This window comes from Melanotaenia boesemani, chromosome 5 (genome assembly GCF_017639745.1).
Source record: "Melanotaenia boesemani isolate fMelBoe1 chromosome 5, fMelBoe1.pri, whole genome shotgun sequence".
Lineage (NCBI taxonomy): Eukaryota > Metazoa > Chordata > Actinopteri > Atheriniformes > Melanotaeniidae > Melanotaenia > Melanotaenia boesemani.
In genome coordinates, this window is record NC_055686.1 from 345,546 (window position 1) to 351,294 (window position 5,749).

The following is a 5,749-nucleotide window of genomic DNA, read 5'->3' on the forward strand; positions in this document are numbered from 1 at the left end:
AGTAAACAACAACGATACTCCTTTCCAAGATGCTTTAATCTGCCTAATGAATGTGACAGCAAGATATGTCTGAAAAAAACTGCTTAAGTTGTAATTTCTCACAACTGTTGGTGTTCTTGAGTAACTGAATAAGCAGACCATGGTCTGTTTCTTACATACTGAAAAACCTGGATGTAGTTATTAATATGTTACAAAGCTGCCATGGCCCTAAGTTGTCAGTTGAATAATTTGGCAAATAAAGTTGCATTTTTTTAACTGTTTTATTTAACCCTTCTTGGCTTACAAAGGCATAGAAAATATTATAAAAGCTTTATACGTTTTATGTTGACTTTAAATTAGTTTGAAGTTGAGCTTGGCACACAAAGCATAGCAACACAACTTACTGAGTCTTAACTGTATAAATTTCACCAATGTTTCTGGATAAACTAAGAAAATTAACAACGTATATATTAACATATCTTAACAAATAGTGCAAACATGAGGAACTTTGGCTCTTGAAACACTGAAACATGAGTTTGCCAAAATAAAATATTATGAAGCTGCACAAACATTTTTAAAACTGAACAATGAAGAACTGCATGAGCACAAATGCATACTGTACAGTTTTACCAGCACAGTATGTTTTCCAGGGCAGCAAGTGCATCAGACAGTCCAGTGAGTTTTTGTGTATTGAGATTAAAATCACCCGCTCGGCATTTTGGGCAAAATGCAGAATTTTTCTGCCATTCTTCAATGCAGCTCCTGCAGCCGACAATGCTACAGCAACACAGTGAAACCGTGGGTTCAACCAGTGGACCTGCAAATTTGAATCAGAGAATAATTGTAAAAATCAAAAACACAGTAATTGCATAAATGGTTACATTATCATTGGTGTCTGGGTCTATTTCCTTCATGAACATGGCTAGATGAGTTGCACTGACATCTGCCTATAGAAGACAAAACTTTTTTTATTTACCCTTGCAGACAATACAGGTGAACGCATCTTTCACAGCAGCTGTTTCAGCCTCTGTCAAGGACACTGTTGTTCTTCGGCTGCAACTTGCCAGGTTTGTCAGCTCTTTGATTGTAGTTGACACCTCCCGAAGACCCTCTGCTGCCAGGACCACCTCTTCAATTGTATCAAACACTGTATCCAGGCCATTATCATCTCGCCGACTGAAAAAACAGGCAAAATATACATGTTATAACCTACTTTGTTTCAACAAAATCCTGTAGCCTGTTGTCCTGGTGCCTGTCATATTTCAAAACTTCTACATGCAACTACTCCACCATTGCAACTTCCACTGGTCTGTCAAACTAATTCATACACAATGCTTAATCAAAGTCTATCCATTAATGTAGTCATAGTGAGTCTAACTCATGTAATGGAAATTCCAGAGACTTAAATGGCCTATATTGGTAAAAGAAATTCTCACAAAGACAGTCCTCTTCACTTTGATTGAAGAAAATATCCATACAAATCTACCATTATGATGACTGACATAATGAAGTTTACAAACCTCAGTCTCCTCTTTTTGCTTCCTTGTAACTGCTGCAAATCTCTTTCCTTCACAGCACAAACCTTCCTTGCATTTTGCTTCCAAAACACAGATCCTGAGAAGAAAATAGTTTATTTAGAAGTACATAAAGTATACCATTTTTCAGAAAAAGTTGCAGTTTTGTTAAAACCGGAGGGTTATAAATATTCATAATTACTTATTAATTCACCTCTGGTTCCCTCTGTGTCCAAGATCTGGTTTCCCTGGCCATCGGTAAGGACGAACGAGTCCTCTTGTTCTAGAGCATCATTTACCTTACTTGTGATTCCCATGACGTTCGCCTCAAATTCTGAGAATCGAACTGTCGGGGTTTTTCTTGTTTCCAATCTGCCATCCACAAGATCAGCAATGAAGACGGTCCTGAAGACAAAAATAATTTTGAAATCCGTTCTTGTAATCCAGCCAGAACATATCGGACAGACATATTAGCCTGACGTGTTAAAGTATTTGTTCACCTTTGAAATGTCTTAGTCATGGGAGCTCTTGGAGACGGCCTTCCAGTTGAAGCTGAGGTATGACCTGAGACCACAGCAGCACTTGCTGGTCGGTGGAAGGAGAAGGGGGGTAGGGAATGGTCCAGACACATCGTCACGCTCTCCATGCACTTCCTAATGTCCCCTTACTGTAAGGTCAACAGTTCTGAATGGACCCTGATTTCCAGGGAATATGTCCGTATTCTTATCAGCGGTGATGTAGACGCTGGAGTTTTGTACCTTTGAAAAAGTAGAGCGAGAGGTTCATGCAAAATGTATGCTAGGTTACGTTTTGTGGTTAAAACTGGAGTACAATTTCACAGAAAAGGTTCTTTGTGAAAATATATACCTGGAAAATCCTGCATATTTTTTCGGTAGTCATGTCCTCCTCCTTTAGGGTAACATGCTTCGCTCCCCGAAACAACACATAACTCTCCATTACCTCCATGGCTGATTGGGCTGATGGCTCCTGGCTGCTAGTCAGATCGATGCAATGTTTGCTAACGGACATTTCAAAGCTTCCGGGGCACGTAAACCCGACAAATTAAATTTTAAAATCAAATCCAGTCCTGTGGCCCGGTTTTTCATTTCGTATTTTTGATCAGAGTCTAAAATTTAAATATTAAAAACCATGCAATTTTTCGTTTTTTGTGTTAGATTTAAAAACGAAAAACAAAATAATCCATAATGTTTTCATTTTTTTATTTTTGATTGACAATTGAAAATAGAAAGAACGAATGATACACGGATTTTAGGACCAAGGTACTTTTTGACAGTTTGTTTTCCTGGTATAAAAGGCACTTGCAGAAACCAAAAACAGACTGTTTCTCCGTTTCTCCGTTTTTCGTTTTGCACAATAAAACCCAAAAACCGGAAAACAGTTCGTTTTTTGTTTTTTCGTTTTTGGCCAAGAAATGAAATTACCAATCTATATTTTGTTTCATTTGTGGGCGGGACTTCGAAGCCCGCCGGTGCTGTGCCCTCCAAAATAAGAGTTACTACTCAATGGATGAAGAAACTTTCGTTATGTTGCCTGCCCCCGTATGCACCGATTCTAAATTTAAGTGGGTCTTGTAGGCCCTACACACCTACACGGGTACAGGAAATAAGCGTTCATTGGCGGTGAGAAAAAAAAAGTGTTTATTTATATTTGGCAGGCAGGATATAGGTGTGTGTGGTGTGCATGGACGTGTCTGTGGAGCTGGAGCTGTGGATCGCGGCAGCAGGTCTTCAGATCAGACTCAGGTTATTCATCCCCGATCTGATCAGCAGTCCCTGCCAGATGGATGCTTTTTCTCCTGCGGTTATCAGCCATCTATGCTGTCTTTTCTTATAGCTAAGGCTGTATCTGTCCGCTGCCCACCCGCTGTGTTCCAGCTCCGGTCGGCTCCATGATAAGAAAATTGCCTGCTCTCATCAGACAACTGTGCGTGTGATATTTCAAGCTCGTTCACGTGAACACGGGGGCTCGCGACGCGACTCAAAAAAGTTTCAGCATTTTCCAACTTTTGTGGATGTTGCAGGTAGCTACTAAAAGCAATCAGAGAACAGAGACATTTTTACCTGGAGGATCAGATCAGCTGATCATTTATTTTGTCTCTTATTTTTGTGGAAACCAGTGTTTCACTAATCAGACCCCAGGATAACATTCATTAGGAAGCCCTGCAGGCGGACAGGTTTCCCTCCACACTACCACAGCTTGAGCTGTGGAGATTTTGTGATCCAGGATCAGAGAACAGCTGAAATCAGGATGGTGAATGACTTTTTGTGTCTACACATCAATATCCAAATTAAATTAAGCTGTTAAATATCTAAATAATTGACAACAGAGATGTAGCAGTGGTTCAGGCAAGTTTGATAGCATATTGTGCAAGTTCTGCAAAAAACCTCTTAGATTGGCCAAATATATAGCCTATTGCATTGTTAAAGGGTGTTTGTTTTTTTCATGTTAATAAGCGACACAGATAAGCTGGACCACACATCATTTATCTTGACAAGGTATCCTGACAGTTTAGCTTAAATTCATATATCTTTCTCTCTGTGGGCTTTTACTGACACTGTTACACTGTTAAATGTAACATGGTTATCGTTGTGACACCAACCAATGTAGGAGCACAACTGTGACTGAATGTTTTTATTAAATAAAAGGTCCTGCATCTCCATTAATGCTGCTCTTCTTTTGTTTGTGATTATAAGTGTAATAGCTGCAGTTTGCCAGCAGAGGGAGTTTGTCCCAAGGTGAGCGCTGGGTGTGGTGGTTTGTTGGGAGGCGCATACTGCTCATATCATAAAAATACAGGGCCTATCTGAGACATGCAGGGCTCGTGACACAGACACTTGGGTTGTTAATTTTAGTCCCCTTCAATCAAGTCACTTTAAGTAGGCTACCTACTGAATCAGTCTCCCTTTTGGACCGGGAAAGTACCGTATTCTAAGCCTTTTTCTCAGCGACTTCCCATGGTGGTGTTTTCCCCGAAATTTACTGTAGGCTATATGTATGTCCTTAAATCATATCTTCTAGGCTGTCAAAGCTTTTGGGAACCCCCTGTTGGCCTGCCTTGAGGGGTCTCATGCCCCAGGATGGGCATCACTGTTGAAGCCTATCTTTATCATGGACCAATACTTTTAACAAAAAGGGTTTTTTTATATTTCATTTTCTCTCTTGAATTTTAATTTGACCAATAAACAAACGAAACAGAACAAACAGGACAACAAATTATTTCTGACATAAGACACCCGGGAACACTGAGCAATAGTACACCCTATACATCATGATTATAGGAAATCATCTATGGGGCATCTCTTACATATAACAAAAAACAAGAGTATTTAAAAGATCATAAAATACTCAGCATAGACAAAAGGCCCCAAGTTCTAAGGTATGCAGAGCTGTAAGACACTGCAGTGGAGCAATCACCCCCTGTCCAGCAAAGCGGCGGTATCACTAGGAGATGGTTCAAAAAGGCGCCCAGCACCTGTCAAAAACTATTTCATTTCCCTTTGACTTTTAATTCTGGCATTCCATTAGCAGGACCATGAAGATTAATGGTTTAGGGTCTCTGCTTAATCCACTGAAATAAAACACATCCTCTTGCCAGGTCAGTGAACTTGCAAACAAGCTTTTGTTGAGTATTTGTCAGGGGAAGTTTCCTACTCGACAGGTTTAAAAGGAATAAAGCAGGGTCTTATTTTATATGTTGTTCAAAAATTTAGTTTCCTGAGATCTTTTTCCAAAAATCTAGTTTTAAAGGGCAGCCCCAAATGCCGTGCAGGTATGAACCCTCTTCCTCGCTACATTTCACAGAGATGGCAGAGGTCCCCGGATAAAAAGTAGTTTATTCTGAAGTGTACTATAAGTAGCTTCTGCTTATTTCATAATAAACTGAGGGATATACTTGCAGTTTACTATGATATATTTTATATACTTGAGAATATTATAGTGAAGTATAATTGCCTTATCCTTAAAGGTATGAAGAAAGTTCTAAGAATACAGTCTTAGAATTAGTCTACATTGTTATACTTTAATACCAACACTTGCATTTCAGTATAACTTTTACTTTTCCCCACACAAAGTTCTGATACTTGGTAAATATCTATTATATATCAAGTATACTAGTAGCATTTGGATGAGTGTACTAATTGTATACTTGAACTGTACTTTCGCACAGTTAAATTAATTCAATGCAACTTGGTTTCATCAGCGCCAAACAAAGCCATCGCAAGGCGCTGAAACGCTTT

At 39.3% G+C, this 5,749-nt stretch overlaps 1 long non-coding RNA gene across 1 annotated transcript; it reads right to left on the reverse strand.

Moving 5' to 3' along the window:
- Window positions 1-1,043: 1,043 nt before the first annotated feature.
- LOC121640121 lies at window positions 1,044-1,802 on the reverse strand. Its single transcript, XR_006010372.1, has 3 exons — window positions 1,708-1,802; window positions 1,500-1,593; window positions 1,044-1,155 (listed from the first exon to the last, which is right to left on the reverse strand). It is a non-coding gene; the product is annotated as an uncharacterized LOC121640121 (long non-coding RNA).
- Window positions 1,803-5,749: the final 3,947 nt, after the last annotated feature.